Here is a 19,275-nt window from a genome sequence, read left to right as displayed (position 1 = left end):
TTTAGCATTTTTAAAATTTCTTTGTTTATATTCTTTCACCCAATCCTCAGCTACGTCTCACCTGGACATATTCAGACAATTACCCCTTCAGAAGGTTAGACAAATTCAAAACAAGGCATTGATAAGGTATGGTTCAAAGAGTAAACGTTATTGGGTAACTTATTATTGGGGTTACTAGGGTAAGATTGTGTTAGCAAAAAGCACAATATCTATATGTATGTAGGCAGAAGTATTCAAGATTAAAGTTTAAAGATTTAAGACCTACTCCCACCCAATCTTTTGTTTAAAATTCCATTTTAACTTCATAAAGCAACTTAAATTTTGAATCTCTTTCAAACAGACAATCTTATACTGTCATTGCTCTGTATATGTAACATAAGAAGGGGAACTCAAATCAGACCAAAATTATCAGAACAACATGTGAAACTTATTGTTATATTAGTCAAACATTACTTGGTACAGGGCTATAAACTGCTGTGATTCTGAACTGTATGAATTAAATCTACAAATTTCAAAAAGTAGATATCACAGAGCATCATATCATGTATCATACACGAGGTGTTTAATACATATATAACATCCTATAGACACTAATCAATACATATAATACAGGCACTGGAATACATGACATGATTAAACATTTTCTTAAGCAAATTCTATATGACGTCTATGGTAATTCCCCTTATAGAAACATCTTTAAAAACAGTTGCTAATGATTACATAGTAAATTACCCATGGGAGTTGGAGGTTTGTAATATACCCATCACTAACACACTATCACACTTATCAGAGGGGTAATTGATTCACTGATTATTAACATCTGCTTTAGAAGGTGTCACTTGCTGTGCATTATGAGTTGGAGGATTTATAGTATTTAAATTTTGTCTCCCTCTTTGGTAACAAATGACACTCATTACGACTTTGTACTGTAGTTGCTTTTTATATTCTTCTCTGTGATTTGTCCAGGAGTTGACATACCAAATGTGCCAAATTGCCTGTTTTATTGCTAAGAAAACGTGGGTTTAAGTGCATGAAATTATATATACTGTATTCACAAAAGAGTTGAAAATACACTGTGTCCTAATCATGCAAGAACTAATTTTTATTCTGTCAGAAAACAAAAGTAAAACTAAAAAAGTAAAATAGGCTTGCTGGTTTTGAGTGTTTAAAATTAGGACTTAAAATATTTAGCTCATTTAGTGAATTCTTTCAAGACCTACATTTGAGTGACACTGTAAAGAGCTGTTCATTAAAACAGTGTGATAAGCCTGGTGGTTACAATTCCCAGTTCTTCATTTTTACCTGAAGTCTTCAAGGACATACAGTTGACATGGTTTGTCTAGCTGCTAGTTGTATGGCTGTAGGCCAGGTAGCTGCTGTATATAATTTTCTGTGTTTGTGTAAATTTAAACTGACAACTCACTTTCATTTTAATGCTGAGTTTTCAGGTTTTAAAATGTCAAAATATGGCCACAGCAGTAAATGACACCAATTTATTTAAAAAATACCTTACGGAACTACAACCTTAGCCACTGAAATTTATAGAAAGAGAAATAGCTTAACAGAGTCTTTTGTACTTCTTGACAGGAGACTTAAGGGCTTTCAGTGGCCTAATGGGAGGCTCACTTTTCTCAGAGAAATTGAGAAAAGCTGTTTTTTCTTTCCATAGAGACATATCCAATGAAAAAAGAAGTTCAAAAGTAGAAAGTGTATGTGCAAAATGTGTATTCTAAATGTTTTAGTCTACTAAACTACAGTACCATGGGTTTAGAATTGAACCTTAAAAACATAATGCAACAGGTGCTTTTGCGGCTACTGTATTTATCATGTTTGAAGTGCTAAACACCAATATCAAGGAAATCATTTTTACAAGCATAGTAAATGGTATTTTAGACAGCTTTTAATGGGTACATTCTGGTTACAATTGAGGCCAAAAATAATACTTTCTTTTAATTTTATTTCAAAAAAGTTTATATTTGTATAGAATTTTCTACACAAATTCCTTATCTACTGTATACTTGGTATTTTTTCAGACAATTAAATTGCTTTTTCATCAGTACCTTTAAATGTTCTATACAGAACTAGGAGTACGTATATAACTATTTCTTAAGTGAAGTGTATCGTAAAAATATGCTTTCCTCCAGTTTTAGTTACTGTGTGTACATAATTAGTTTTAATGATGTTCAGCACTCTAAATTCCTTGGCTTGGAGAGTGCTTTAAGTAAATAAATCTGCTGAGGAGTGTGTTCTCCTTGTGTTCACATGGGTTTCCTCTGAGTGCTCCACTTTCTTCCATAGTCCAAAAACATTCTGGTAGGTTAATTGGCTTCTGTGTAAATTGTTCCTGGTTTGAGTGTGTGTCTGTCTGCCCTTTGAAGGACTGGCACCCCATCTAATGTGTACATTGCTTTTTTCTCAATTGCTTGGCAGGATCGGCTCCGGCTCCACTGTGACCCTGAATTAGAAAAAGTGTTTTGAAAATGAATGGATGGATGTCTTAGTTGAAGTAGGGTCTTGCTGCATTAGAGTCCTGAGATTGATTCTGGCTTAAGATGTCTGTCTGTGTGGAGTTCCCTGTAACCCTCCTTAGAATGAAGCAGTTAAAGATAAAAGAAGGGACAGAATGCAAATTTCTAATATGAAGGGTTGTTTAATCATCAGCCTTTATGTTCTGAGGAAGTGGTTCAGATCCTCTGGACTCTAGCACATTTGCTTAGACAATAAGCTCAACCTTGAGCTACATAACATATATTGCACTAATCAATACATATGCATTGTAACTCAACTTGAAATATATGTACCACAATGATTCAATTAGGGTGCAGAGCCTCAGTTTATTCTTGTCCCACAACACTTGATAGAATGTTCTGAGTTCTAAATGGCAGAACATAACAACACATCACCCAGAATGCTTTGGCCATCAGTATTACATATTGTGTCTTGCAAAAAACCCTTGCACAGTTTGCTTAAAAGACACTTTGAAATAGCATTTGATGCTGTAATCTGTCTTACTCTTAGAATTCTTTTATTTGACACTTCAGGTTTTGAATAATATATTAAGTTTAAAAAGTACATGAATCATTTTGTAACTTCACAAAATGCAACAACATAGATAGGGTATGAGAACTTTCCAAGGCACCCAGTGTGCTTCAGGAAGCATTCACATGACATATCTAATTTTAGCTTCATCAAGAATAAATGTTTACAAGCAGGACATGGTTAAATAAAGAAATATATGGAGATGATGATGAGATACCAGCTTCTTCATGTATTGAAACAGAGAATGGCAAAATATACACTGAAAGCTCTAAACTTTGGATGAGAAGCCCAACAGGCTACTCATTTCTATAAATAATAGTTTTACAAGCCTTTTCCTTAGTATACTAATAGCTCTGAAAAAGAAAAAAAAACAGAAAGGCAAGTGAAAGTCAAAGGACTGAAATTGAGGGTGGATGTCACATGCTGTACATATGGACTGTAACAAAGATGAGTAATGAAAGTCACGAGATAAAGAAATAAAGAAAACAGACACATATGACAAAATACCATGAGAACAAATATTGTAGCTTTAGGTTTTTTTTCCAAACATTCCCTTAGTTTTCTCACTTTTGCTAAAGAACCAGATGCCGATGTTTTATTTGCTTCCTCTTGCTTGTAACTTCTGCCAAGTGTTTGAATTTTGTCTATATGTTTTTGAATTTTCTTTATAGCTAATACTGTATTTGTAAATATTTCTATTTTGGTATAATTTGCAATCTTGAATAGAGTACTAACAATTAAGTGGTTTCAAAACCGTAAAGCAGTTCTTAATCCAAAATATTGCATTACCTGGAATGTAATTTGGCATACTAATCTTTTATGAGGAACTTTATCAGAAAACAGTATGAAAATTAAAATGTAACTTTATACTGTAGGTTATGTTAAGACTTGGGTTTAATTCATTATTGTTGTCACGATTGTAATCCCTTCCTCTTAAGGGCGCTCCTACTCTTTCGCATTTTAGTTGATTTTTTGCACCTACTCCTTGTTCCAGTCCACCTTTAAAAGCCAGACGCTCACGCTGTTCTGGCCTCTGCATTGGAACTCGGACGCCCGGAGGCCCACCTACCACCTAGTTGCCTTACATCCGCGTCCCGGGGGGCATTCGCCTCCTATCGGCGTTCCAAACCAGCTGAGTCCGGGATTGGAGCGCCTGGTCCTGTTCCCCTTTTTTCTCCCCGACCCTTTGCCGGATCCCGCTCTGGTTTTTAACTTTGTCTTGTTCATCTTGGATTGATCACCCGGCTCTGGACATTTGCCTCCCCACGTATTTCCCTACTTTGGACTTGTTTGCCTGGACCATGCCCCCCCCCCCCCGAGCACCTACGTCACTCCCCTCTCTTCATCTACCATCCCAGTTCCTCGTCACCTCTCAGTGTCTGTTCCCTTCTGGATTGTGCTGTCTGCATAGGGTCCTGAAAGACGCATCGTAACAGTTGTTGTTGCTTGTTCAAATAACTAACAGGTTAATTAAGCAATAATCCTATCCAACAGCATTCTAACGCCCTACATATAATACATATATTAATATTAATTGTTGTTTCTATTATGCATCATGTAACATATTTATTTGTAATTATTTGGTTTGATTTTGACACCCTTTTAAAGGATAGATGTTTTCTTAGCAATTTTCCAGTTGTTGCAAATAAGGCCTTGTTTTTTGTGACTTTTGGAAAAAGTTTTTTTTACTGTTCTATCTATATTTTTGTGTCCTAAAGTTCAATTATAAGAGGGGCCCTGGGGTTGTGTCCTAAACTGGATTTTCTAGTGTCTGTAACACTTTTGTCCCTTCTAAGTTAATATTTTTAATATGGAAATGTCTTTCCTCAGCTTGAGGCATATTTTCTTACAGTATTGTATATTTTCTTCCTTGGTATGGACACATATACATGTACAGTAGCTGTGTCTAGAACCCAAACATGTATTGTTAATTTTATATATTTTCTATGTATTGGGATTGACTTCTCTTTAAAAAAGAAAAGTGGAGTGTAGTGATGGTTACCTTCAGTCCTCAAAGTTTATAACGCTATTGTTTTTAGATATTTCATTTCTTAGGTTTAATGAATGGATATAATTATGAATTAGACCAATGAAGCATATAATGATCGGGATTAAATACTTGCATTAAAATCAGAAGTCTAGGTCCTCATAATACAGAACTGAAAAAATTTGTTATATTGTTCATTAAAAAAAAAGGATTTTAGGCAATCCCATTCCTCTTTTACTTTTCATTTGTTCATTGTGCATAAATAATGACTGCTTCACAAATGTCCTTGTTGTTCAATCCTATGCTCAAACTTAATCCTATGCTCAAAGTATATACAGTACTGTACATTGACTGAAATCTTACAGGCATACAGTATATCATGTTACTAAATGTATATTTCTTTAATTTTTTAAAAAAAATTATATTTTCACTTCACATAGCTAATTATATGAGTCAGACTGAGTGTGAGTACTTAAGGGATAATGACATTCTCTCAGTCAATCCATCACAGTCTTTTGTTTTACAATGTTTACAGTAGTCCTAAAAACCTTGCTATTTTGGGAATTGAAGAGTGATTTTAAATACTGTCCTAATTACAGTATTAGTTTAGAAAGTGGAGCACTCTCATTTTAATGTGTCCTGCTTCTGAAATAGCTTTCTTTTGTTCTATAATGGTATAGAATTGGTGAAGACTATTTATTTCACTATGGGCCAAAGCTATAAAATGATTTAAGCTAAAATAAACTTCCAGCCCTTTTTGAAAAAAACAAAGACATATTTGTATGAATTATTGTAAAACCATGACAACATTACAAAAGACTGACAAGGATATGTCTCGTATCCTTCTAAAATGATTTTTAAAAAATATACTGTATATATATTTAAACCGATTGCCTTGGAAACAAATGATCATTTTCACCATTGTGCTTATTTATTGAGTCAAATATAAATGAAGAGTATGAAGGGTTTAAACAAATCATAGACATTAATCTGAATTTAACATGAAGCATAATTAAGATTATACTTCTAAATTAACTGCTCTGTGGTAATATTATCATTGTGAAAATATTAGCAAGCCATAGAAACTGATCATATTTGACCAGAGTTCCCCTTTCAAGGATCTGAGTGTTATATAATTCCCCCCCAAAAAATAAAGCAAGACTACAAAGGTTTGGTCAACAAATATTGTGTTGGAGAAAAGGTGGGTTTTTATGCTATTGATTCTGCTTCACTTTTATTTTTACAAAATAATCTTGACAGTTTTAGATCAACACCTTCATAATCACACTAGGCTATTTTCATATCTGATGTATATAAATTTGTCTTCCTTCAGAAAAAGGGACAAATCACAGCAATTCTTCCAGTGTTGAAAATTTAACCAATATAAGACACATATTTTCAAACTATAATTTAACAGGGTAATTGTATAGGCACTCCAGCTGTCATTAAAATCAAGTAGGAGAAGTAGAAGCTATGTACAGTATCTTTCAGTCTTATTTGTGATATATGAAATTTGGAGAAGAAATGACTGCTTGTGCTTTTCTCTTCCTGCAAAAGTTATGTTTTGATTAAAAGCAGCATCTACAACAGAGGATAAAGCTTGTAGTGCTTAGGATCCTAGCATTTTCTTTTTTTTTTCTTGCAGCTGAGCTGAGCTCTGAAATATGTGTTTGAGCCAATAATGTGAGGATTCTTTCAGCTCTGAAATTCAAAATGGTCTCGTTGCCTAATGATTCTGCACTGAATTGTTATTATTCAAAAATGCTAATCATACCATTATGTACTAGATAAATTTGGCTAGTTATTTTTAGAAATCACTTTATATTTCTAGGATAAAATCACACAGTGCCTGCTTCTGAATTCTACTTCCAAATTCACATAGAGAAAACATCAACTTTCTGTCCAAATGAGTTTTGTTTAAATGTCTTGACTCAACACGGCAGTCATGTCCTACCTTGTAAATTTTTCCATCGTTTCACTGTTGCAGACATGATTGGAATTGAAGAGGTTTATTGAAAACAACAGGGAATATCGCTTTAAATGCTGAGAAAAGAAAATGAAATATATGAGGGACTAGAATGATTGTCATATCAAAAAGTTGATGAGACATTTCATGGAAAATAAATACAATGAGATTTTAGTTTTTAAAAGTCTCAATATGCTAACTCCCCTGAGAACCTTATCATCAATGGATTATATTTAGAAATGAGGTGTGGAGTTTTGTCATGATATAAAAAAACTGTCAAGTACACTGCCGAACCCATTTTGTGATGAATTAAATTAGTTTAAAAATATAATTAATTTCCAAATATCATTCTGTTACTTTATCAAACTCAAAACAGTAGTAAGTTGATTTTTGGCAGGCTGTTCTCAGTTTGATTGTGATAGGTTGCTAATTTACCACAGAAAGATGAATATGCCAGAAATTGTGACAGGTTAGCTTTGTAATATTTGCTTCCACTTCAGAGAAGATTCTTCTACAGAGAAGATTCCTGAAGGAAGTTAAAGCACAATGAGAATTTTGCATTGTAATCCCGTTATGAGATAAATGGGGTTTAAAACAAAGGTGTGGGGAGAGGTTAGATTCTAATCTCACCCTCTTCTAAATACCTACTGTACATGTACATACTGTATCTTGAATCTAGCTTACGAAATTGCGGGTTTTGTTTTCACACTATATCATTCTGCGATGGACCCCACAAAAAAACAGATAGTCTTGCCAGAGGCAGACCTTGTGTGTGACGCTCCGTAACTTCTTCCTCATCTTCCATCATCTCAAAGGAAACTAAACTCTAGCACTCCCTCCAGCTCAGCAAGCCACTGAAGTCCAATCTGAAAGCAACTTTCCGCACCAGCCTCCTTACTAGTTTCCCAGCTGTCAGTCAAATCAGTTTAAACTATGTCTCTGCCTTTCCAGCCAGACTTCCATTTGCAACTTCTTCAGGCAGCTTAATCCTCTTCAGTCCTAAATCTCCAAGTGAATAATTTTTCATATCAGCCACTCCATTCCAACCACCACAGATCTTAAAAATAACCTGTTCACCTGAGTCGACATAGTACCCTGTTTCTTCCTCAAGTAGTCTCGATTTCATAACCCCCCGGTAGAGTGCCCTCTATGCTCATGCCTTTTCTCTATCTTCCCCTCCCGCATCCCACAAAAGATGCGCTATGCCACTTTTTCACTCTTCTCTTTTCACCTTTTCTTTCATCATTGGCTTTACAACGCACCAGCCTAAGGCCCCACCAATGTCTTTTAAATTTCACCAAATTCCCCAGAGTTTATCCTGTTCCACAGAGTCTGCCTGGCTGCTGATGTTTAATGTACCTGCATTCAAAATGCACAGCACAGGCTGCATCAGGTACAGGCTCTTCTTTTTATAACCCTTACCCCCGGTACCCACACTGCAGTAGTTCTTCTTAGAGAAATTCAGTCATGACTCAGACATGAGTCAGAATCTGTTGTGCAGATTTTTGGGGGTCTACGCAGAGCAAAGCTCCAGAAGAAAAGCAGCACTTCTGCTGGTGTCCAATAAAACTTTCATCAGCGTTGCTAAATTAAGCAAAGCTCTTTACTGCATCACATCCTGAACTATCCACTCTCTCTGTTTGACTAGAATGTTTATGAAGGCTTCCATAGGACTATTTTCATCATCTGAATTGCTAAGTGTATCCTTTTTTCCTGTCATTTGGCACTCACTTTTTTGGGGGGCTCCAATAACTTCAATTTCATGGATTGGTCATTATTCCCCCCAGTCAGGTGAGATATGCCAATCAGGCACACGGTTTCAGTTCAAGCCTCCACTCTACCTTACACTGGTGTTTGGCTGAGCTACTGAAGTGAAACGTGATTTATAACTGGAAAAAAAAATATTTCAGTACTGGACCCAGGTAAGAGCTAATGAAAAATTAACAATAGGATAAGGTAGGTGTGCAGGATTTAAAGATCATTAAGTATTTTAAACATAGAACTCTATGTCAAAAATACTAACATTTTTGCCTAAAAAAAACACAACAACAATATCTAAATATGTCATATCTGCTTGCTTGGATAAAACATTGTCTTCAAGGAAACAGAGTCTAAAATAATCACCAAGTGCAAGGTACACAAATGATTGTTCAATTCTTACAGCTATTGAGGTTCAATTCAGCAATAAAGTTTTGTATGGGTGAGATATGTTGGATTTATTTAAACATGTAAATCCTTCCCCAAAGGATTTTTTAAATATAAAAAATTAAGGGAAATAATTGCTTACAGGTATTCTAATGTTTCTATAGCTGAGAAAAGGAGGATAACTCTCTCTTATTCAGTTATTTTATACCAGTGGAAATAAAAATGACATTATTCTATAAATTACAATTTTTTAATCTTCAAGTTAAAAAAAGATGTTGGCCCATTAAACCTTTGCAATTAAAATCCTCCAAACTCCCCCTTAAAGCCATTAACTGCAATATCTAATTAAAACTCAAAAAGGGAGTCATCTTTGATTGATAGGATCTCTTTTTACTATTTTGCATTTTAATGTTCATTAATAAACTTTTATTGTTTTGCTAATTATAATACCCCCTTCAGATAATGACTTCTTGCAGTTTGTTATAAAAGGTATTGAGCTACATATGGAGAATATGATGTTAGACAGCAAAGAGCTTGTTAAAAAGTATGCAGAGGCTGTGTTTCTTTGAAGACAATGTTTTATGCAAGCAAGCATATAAGCTGTATTTACAGTAGATAGTGCTATTCTGTTGGTAATGCTATTTTTTAGGCAAAAAGTTTAGGGTTTGTTGACATATATGAAGCCTATTGCAAACAAGGGTTTGTGAAATGTAGAAAACTATATCTTGTAGCTTAATGGTATTGATACAGTATATTATTATTAAATGGAGTTTATAATGAAAGTTCAAGAGGGATGACAACAGCCGATTTCAGTCGATCAGCTGTCAGTAATTTTTAATCATTATTGACATAATTTCCTCACATTAAAATTATAAATATTATATATAACCCCATTTTCTCCCTCATATTTGTCTTTTGCATCCCTCGCCCTTTCCATCTTCACCCTTGCAGCTATCACTTCGTCACTTCTCACTCTGAATGAGGATCCTAGCCTCCTTGCCCTATAGTGAGGAAGTTAGTCCTCAGCCAAGCGGATTAAGCCAAATTTCCTATGACTAAAATACTCAAAAAAAAACTTTTCAATACACTTCTTCGTTGGGTGTTGTTATTTCTAGTGAATTATCTGTCAGCATCTGCAATCTGTAGGGCTCAAGGTGTTATGGCTGCTGATGTACTGTTGAGTGGTTTAAATGACTTTTCTTTAGAAATGCCATTTGTTTTGTTATATCCACCTGGTTTGGAACTGCCAAATTTATGTTTTTCATGTCTTGGCTTGCAACTAGGAACCTCAGGACTGTGCATAAGGGAAAATTAGGAAGTTCAGGCAGACTACTTTGACCTGCACACCTTCAAACTATTCATCCATTAAATGTCCCAAGCACCACAGCATCCTACCAAAGGTTCAGCACCGATTGGACAAGAGTCACAAGGCATCATTAATATCCTATCTAAATCTCTACCATTATGCAAATAATAATTTATTTTGTATGTTTCAGAATGAAGAAGTAATTGATTTCTTTAATGTGCAACAACTTAAGGATTTACAGTACTCGTAGTACGTGAACTGACTTTCTTATACACCCAGTTAGCTTGGTGATCCTCTTATGGAATTGAGAGAGTACGTTATTTTTAACTAAACAATTATTATTGTGGTTGAGAAGTTATAGTACAAATGACCAGGTGCACGAAAGGGAATGGGGGAATTGTGGGGAATACAATAAACCATCGACAGTAACATCAGCATTATCAGATTACTTAAAATAGTTATGAGTTGATTATTCAACAGTTAAGAAAATGTTTTAAATTAGTTTGTGATTAGTTTAAACTGCATTCATCTATACGTGTTCAAAGAATGTGACCTTAATATCACCATTTTGTAAAGTGTGGCTCAAAGCCAAACAGATTTTGTTTTATGATCTTTAGCTAGAAATAAGTATACAGTCACTGTGGAGCATTACATTTGTTCTTAGAAGGCCTAATCATTCACTCAATTCCACATACTCAAAGTAAGACAACAAAATTGTGAAACTAAAATGGTATTACAAAGCTATGATAGCACTCACAATCTAATACCATCATGTAGATCAGTACTTTTGTTCTGTTTGTAAAAGTTTTCTGATAATTAAAACTTGGAGTCCAAAAATAATGTACAGGCCTTTTCTTTTTTACAATGGAACTTTTTTTAATGAAACCTGCTTAAAATATAATTTATTATTATGGTCTGATAGGGGGTGGAAGAATTTTACATTGTACTTAAAGTCTTTGTTTTGCAGAAGCAGTGAGACCTAATACTCTATTTTCAAATGCCACCATAATTATGCCAAAGACCACAACAGTTCATTTACTGTATATAAGCATTAATATTATGAGTCAAATTCCATCTTACAGTCAAAATGTTCAAAGCACACAACTCTGACATAACAGTTTAAATAAAAGGGAACAAATTCCATGGACCGTGTTTGAGCTATGCTCAATCTGCTCAGACAAGCTCCTTGAAAGTGTTACGTTAAATCCATTTGTGGTCCATCATAGATAGTCTTTATCAGCAGTAGGATGATGCAAAGACATTGGTATCTGGTATCAGATTGGAGGAGAAACTATTAGTGTAACGAACAGTTCTTTCCGGACCCTATGCGGACGACACAATCCGAAGTGGTGAGGAAACACTGGGGAAAAAGGTCATGCAGGAATACGGGGATGAAAACAGGGGGGCATGTCCAAAGTGCGCTGGTGCACAGGGGAAGTGTGGCCAAGGCAAACCATCTGGTAATCCAGACGGGGAATCTAAAAACACAAGCATAAGTCCATGGCCAGGCGATCCATCCAGGAGATTAAATCCAGGAGCCGGGTCGGAACCGGCAGGGGGAACAGGAACAGAGACTTAAAAACATGACGGAGCCAGACTCGTCAGGACCCGGGCTCGCACGATATGGAAATCAGATGCAGAGCCCGGAACTGACTGAGTGTCTGGGTTTTAAGGGGAATGGGAAGGAGGCTGGAACAAGGGGCAGGTGCACAGAATTAAGTCCAAAGTGAAAATAGCTGGAGCGCCCTTAAGGAGGAGGGACTACAATCGTGACAATTAGTTTCACTCATAATTAACCAGTTCCAAAATTGCCAGGTGATATTGTCAAATTGACGTACTGTATATTCTGTACTGATGTCTATTTTACAGTATATACTCAAACCTAGAATTTATGTAGTACATATCTGTACCAAAAACATTGTCAGTAACAACAAGTTTACAAAAAGATCCATCCCATAAATTAAACAATTTGGTTTAGGCTAGCTTTCAAGCAAGCTGGCACAATTGCAAAAATAAATACAAGTCAAATTTACCCTAGTTATTGTTTCTTCTTCTACAGTTACCTAAAGTATTTCCCAGTCTAGACTATCCCAGTATCATCACAGGGTCACCTTGCTTAGTAAATTGTCCACTTGTTCCATAGTGTAAGTGCCTATCTGCATGTTTCATCATCAACAGCACTAGAAATCATAAATAAATAACTGCAAGATATTATTCTCAATATAGAGTACATTATTGCAGTGTAGCACTACGGAGAGAATTTCATGTAAATAAATATAAGAATAAATGTTTAAATACATTTTCATTTATGTTTGTTCTCATTTTGGTATTCATATGACATTTCATCTTTTACTTCAATATCTATTTATTTATTATTTTAACAGGAAGTATCTTCCATAATTTAGTACTTACCTATTTGAATGGGTCATATTTTAACTTCATTTTCACTTTCCATGCTTGCAGAAGCCTAAGGCTTTTTCTTTCATAATTAGTTGTTACACACTATCAAACAGGAGGTTGAAATTCCTCCTTTTTTGTAAGTTAGCATTGGGACTGCCATCCATCTCAATGTGATCTTAACCTCGATTTTAAGCAGCATCTCAGGTACGCCTCCAATCCATATAGCCTCAACAAATATCTTTCCATTGCACTACAAGGTCAGTTCCTTGGCATGAGGAATGTGTACAGTATGTGCCTGAGAACCCAGGAGAGAAATATCAACATTGAACTCTATGAGACCAGTTATACACACTCATAGTGTATACAGTATATATGCACACACACAAAGGTAGGCAAATGTATAGGGTCACATGGATAAGCTGGCATAAATACTGTCCTATTTAAAATAGCAATATTTTCTGCAGGTAAAATGAATCACTGAATGAGGATGTTCAACAGTTAGCCTTTGTTTTAAACATGTTGCTTTCCAGCCTTTAGTCATAAATGCCTTAGTTTGTGATAAAGAGTTAAATCGGATGGCATGGTGGGTACCACTAAACAGTGATCTCTGTCCAGAGACTGCTATATTTATTTATCCTTTTTATCGAGTGGTAAATCGTTTCACACACAAATACACCTAAACACACACACCTTCTCACACAGAGCATAAGAACGTAGTTGTTGACCAGATTGATCATGGGAACAAATCTGCCGGTTGTAACCTTGTTTAATGATATGTTGCTGGGCTCAGCACCTTGCTGGAGCTGTGATTCTTCACCAGCCAGGGACCGCATGATGGATCACGGTGGGAGGCTGATAGTGCAATTACTCACTGACACCTGCACCAGCCTGACACATGTCCCCGATGGACACATCAGCCAGCCAGCTCAGCCCGCTGGGACCCCAAACAATTCTGCACACCAGCAAATAAAAGTTCTGGATCAACCTCTCAACTTCTTTTGTAGGGCATTTATTTTTTCCCCCTACATTAAAAACTCCAAATGTCTTTTGCTGCCGAGGGTGATCTTGAAAAGACCTGCCCAGTGCATCTTGAAAAATAACTACAGTTCCTTGTTTTCATGGAGCACCTGTGTTTTCATTATAAAACGGATCATTTTAAATTAATTTTCTTTGTAAATACTAAATTACAATACTCTGGTAATGATAGTAATGCATATGCATTGGTGAGAATGTTGTAAACGGCTATGAATTTAGAAAACTCTCTCAAGATTTCCAAAACATGCCGCTTCTTGTAGGATTCTAAAAGCATTTGACAGTGTCTAATATTCTTTACACTTTTCAGTTCTTTTTTCTTTGCAATAGTGATGTGTAAGCTGTACAACTTTTAAAACTGAAGCCTCTTCCACATAATTCAAAAAAGTATGCTTTATCAGTACTTAGACATCTAAGGTAATAATTTTACTTGATTTACAATGGTTAATAAATGACTGTGATTGTTTGATATCATTTTGATACTTATGCAAAGCCTTCTAATTTAGTTTCTGCTCCAATCAATAGTTTTAATTAACTAAAGGCCAAGTTTAAGTCCATCTTGTGAGTGTTTTTGATCACCATCCAAACTTTTAAAGGATTTAATTGTTACAGTTGATAATCAGTGGATATAGACTACTGTATGTGAAAAATGAACAATGGCTTATGTTTTCACTCTGCTAACTTTATAATATAGCCATTGTTAAAGAATGTGCAAAGACATGTTTTAGGTTCTCAGCAAGACTTGTGCAAGCATGATACCTTGTTCAGTACATTGCAAAGAGTTCTCTGTCTGCTGAGAACTGAGAACTGAGAACTGAGAACAGAGTGTTGGGGGGATAGGCACCAAAGGTTCCTCACTAACTATTGGATAATGAGGTAGAAGAAACAGTCACCTTCCTAGTGGAGAGGAACCCCAGGGGACAATTTCGAGAAGCCAATTAATATAATCAGTTTGTCTTTGGGAGGTGGGAGGAAACCAGAGCCCCCGTCTAAAACTCAAATGAACAAACAGGGAAAATGCAAATGCCACACAAATAGGCCTTTTAGGCTAGAACCAAACAGCTATGAGTGCCCCTGCACAGTGATAACCACCCAACTACCTGTACACCTTAGAGCTCTGTTTTCCACGACATAGTGGATGCAACACATTCTGATTTGTTTATTGCACAGGTGAAGTAAATTTAATTAATTTCATCCACAGGGTCTGCATCATGTTCATGGTAAAACATTTGGTCTTTGGTGCAACATCATAGTGGACTTGAAAAATGTCAATCAAATTTTGGAATAACAAACGTTTTCTCCTACAGTAACTATGGTCAACTGTGTATGTATAGTTGAATCTTATTCCATCTTCTGATTAAAATAATATAGTTGAATCTTATTCCATCTTCTGATTAAAATAATAATCAGATCAGCCTTAACATTAGCTTAGTTGGAACTACTGCATCGCATCTCTTTCAATCACTTACATGTCTTACACCTCTTACACACCATTTGTTTTCTTGCATAAATGTTTTTGTTTTCTGTAGTATTGTGCTAATATTAATTGTTGGATTATTAAAAGGATTACATTGAGTGTGTGCTAGACGTTGTGTGTATAACTAGTCTTTGAACTCTGTGTGGTTATGAGATCTCTAACCTCTAATCAGTGCATTAAGACAGAAAGGTAAAACAATTAAAGACATCTGGTTAACACTGCAATTCATTGATTGGTAATTATCCCTCAATATGTCTGCTCTTGAACTTCTTAGTTTTGACAAATGTACTTTGCAATATAGTCCTGCTGACCCCTTATTTTATCTTTAAATTACACCAATAAGAAAGAAGTAAAAAACATAAGCATATTAAATACAAAGAAAGATACAGCAATTCAAATGTAAAAGATTAAAAGTCATCAATAATAAGTGCCCAGCAAAACTATATCTCAAAATAAAAACAATATAAGTAAGAATCACTGGCTTCTCTTTGGGTGTTACAGTGTACAAATATTCTCACCAGCACAGAGACAAATCCAAAAACCAAGAGGCAGCAGATCCCACCATCGTACCTTTGCGTTGACCCCCAAGTTATTTTCCTTTTAGAGATATTTTATTTGATCTGTGTGATATCTGTGTAGAGCCCTCTTTCATCCATCCATTTTCAGTAACTGTTTCACCCTTTTAGCGCTGCAGGATGCCAGAGTCTAAACAACAGGCACAGGGTACAAGACAGGACCACTTCCTGCATAGAGATCATATGGACTTGTACTCACAGGAACATATAGAAACAGTGTTATAGAAACAGTTTAACCTGAGCAGCTTGTTTTTAAACTATGGGAGAAAACTGGAGCACTTACAAAAAACCCACAGAGACTGCCATTTATTGTTTTTTTAAGACCTAGTCTAGACAACCAGGCACACACTACATTTTTGGTCGTATTTTTACTTAGCAGCAATGTGACATGATTTCAGATAGAAATAAACTTAACCCTGTTTAAGACCATTCAATGAGCAGATGTACGGAGGAAATCTCTGCAAGCTAAAGGTGGATATGCAAAAATGTTTCCAATAATGTGCCTCCTTTGCTGTTCTCCTTTTGGAAAACAGTTCTATAAAACACTTCTTGTTCTATCAAAAATTCCCTTTAAAAAAAAATCTTATTTAGATATTACCTGAACTAGGTATTTTTTAACTTTTCATCATTAAAATGGAATTAAGCTGGGACAGATGTAGTGATTTAAGTAATAGACAAGTTTACTAGTTGCGTTTAGTTAGGGCAACTTGACGTCAGTACTTTCTTCAGATGTCAAAACAGTGTCATTGAAAAATGTACAGATTTGAAATCAGAAAATTAAAAAAATAATATTTTACATAACAGGTAATTGCAGATCCTTCAATATGCTTATGTTTCTGTGGGTGTGTGTAGTACTCCGATAATTTGCCAATGGCCTAGATGAACTACTGATAAGGCACGCAATATCTGTGCTCTCTGGGAACCTGTATTAATGAGACGTGACTGTGTATATGTTGATAAATATGTGTGCCTGGGTATATTCTTCAGAGAGAATGCAAAAAATGCAATCAGCCGTGAAACTATTATGGTATCTCTTCCTCCATCTCCCGTGTTCACATATTTGATTAAATACCCCAGATTCACAGGTAACTGTGATAGAAAACTAGAAGAAGTGACAGTTCAAAGGATTCATTTCATATTTCATTACATGTTGTGTAAACAAATTGCTGTAAAAAGTAGAAGTTGCCTTTATTTCAAATGCTGGATCAATATCTTGCACTTTTTTCCAAAAGGCTTCTTCTCATTTGTAGTCCTTCTGATGATCTAGAAATCAGATAAAAGGATGCAAAGAAGGTTTCTCTCACACTAACATGACAAGTACTGAAGTTTTTGGTAATTCTGATACTTTTACCAGTTGGATGAAAACTTTTTGAAAGCACATCTCTAATTTTTTTGTAATTGGCAACGCTTTAAAATGACCATGTGAAAAAAACCCAGCAGAATCCTAACTGTAACTGTCTTCATCAAGAAAGAATTTTGAGATGAGTAAATTTATTATCCTCTTTCAAGTATATGATGGCCAGATTAGGAGTAGGTTCTAAAAGATGACCTGAAGCCTCCAACACTGAAGTGATGTTATCTACCTTTCAACAGAGGAGTGGAAGCAGTTCCAATTGTCTTCTGGTCCTTATTTTCTTGGAAGTTAACTTTTGTGATTAATGCTTTATTGAGTGAAATAAAAATTAATTCCCAAAAAGCAGATCTGATCTACAAGAATCAATAATAAACTGTAAAGCATTTCTGGGTTTCCCAGCATTTTGAAGGCAAAAGACTGAATATATATGTTTCTAAAACACAAGGCTTGTTCTGGCATGTGTATAGAAATAGAAAACTCCCATATTTAACAAATGAGCAAGTGATATGTGAGTCAAAAATAATAATAACAAGCATTGTAACCAGAATTCCAGGTCAGTCAAAGACTCTTGTTTTCTCATGAACTGCTGCCTTTTTAACCAGCTGACAGAAGAGACATGGAGTTTCCAATTTCTCATAAAAATTAGTTTTTATTTTTGCCTTCTCCTTCACTGTTAGTGTCAGATTTTCATGCAAGTGAGGCAGACACAGACATTGGTCCAGAACAATTTTATTTCTGCTCAGAAACAGACAGACCAGAATAGTGTAACAGGCTGTACAAATTATGCTTCCCACAAGTTACTATTAGCTATTTATTTGGATCATCATTGGAGGTCTCACACATCTCTTAGTTTCAACAAAAGAAGCTGTAATCTCTTACACCAACCCCACTAGGGCCTTAAATTCCAGTCTTTCCAGTTTCCAAATAATGTACTTGTATACTTGACTTTATAAATCACTATTTACATTGCCTTGGATTATTTTGTACTTTTTTTGCTGACTCTTCAAGTTATCCTAGATACTAATGACTAATTTTTAATTTTGCTGCACTGAAATTGCATAACAAGCATGTTAGTTGTTTGTTTTTCTTTGAACAGTAGGATGTTCCTGGATTTGCTTAGTATTATCATGCGACTTACTTTCCTGCTCACGATAAATTGCAAAGTTCTTTGATTTTACTATGCTGCAATTTCATACTTAATGTCTTGGTTGAAGTGTGATAGAATAGGAGGGATTGCATTTTGTTAAACCAGGTTTAGCAGTTAATAAACAGTTTATGACCAGGTGACTTTTAACTTAAATGTTGTACTTCACTGATCTCACTGTTATTAGACCTACTGAAAATAGTTTAATTAAGGGCACTGACATGAGTGTTGTACTTAACTTAGGTCTTGATAGATCAACTGTGCAGTATGGCTCCTCACAGAAGACTGCATCTGCTCTGTACAAATTTACATTTGACCTCGGGCTAGCTGATGCTTGGCAAATGTTTAGCTCATCTGCCAAATATATTAAACTGTTCTCTGCCAGAAAATAACATAAAGTATTTGCTTGGATAAATTTAATTTCCACACTGAAATCTCTATTCTCTTGATTTTATAATGTTGACAGTCTACCAATACTTTATTCCAGTGGTTCTCAAACATTTTGGACCAAGTACCACCTCTGATCAAACCAAAGCATCCAAGTACCACCTACAAGTCATCTTCTCATAGGAACCCCAAAAAATCTCAGTGACCAACATAAGAGCACGCACATACACATATAATAAAAATAGCACTGAGCACTAACCATTTCAGTGAGAGGGGTAAGCCTGTTTAGTCGAGGAAAGCCTTGCAATGTCAGGGACGAGGGCAGTGAGCTTCAAACGCAAATCTGGCTCAGCATACACTTTGTTGCGGTACTTTGTCTTAATTGCAGTGAGAGCAGAGAAGCCTTTCTCACAATGGTAGGTAGTGACAAAAGGCATCAAATATCCCACAATCTTTAATGAGA

The sequence above is a fragment of the Atractosteus spatula genome, chromosome 2 (assembly GCF_055471065.1).
Source record: "Atractosteus spatula isolate fAtrSpa1 chromosome 2, fAtrSpa1.hap1, whole genome shotgun sequence".
In the NCBI taxonomy this organism is placed as follows: domain Eukaryota; kingdom Metazoa; phylum Chordata; class Actinopteri; order Semionotiformes; family Lepisosteidae; genus Atractosteus; species Atractosteus spatula.
The sequence above is the reverse complement of the archived record's forward strand: the minus strand, read 5'-3'. Positions refer to the sequence as shown.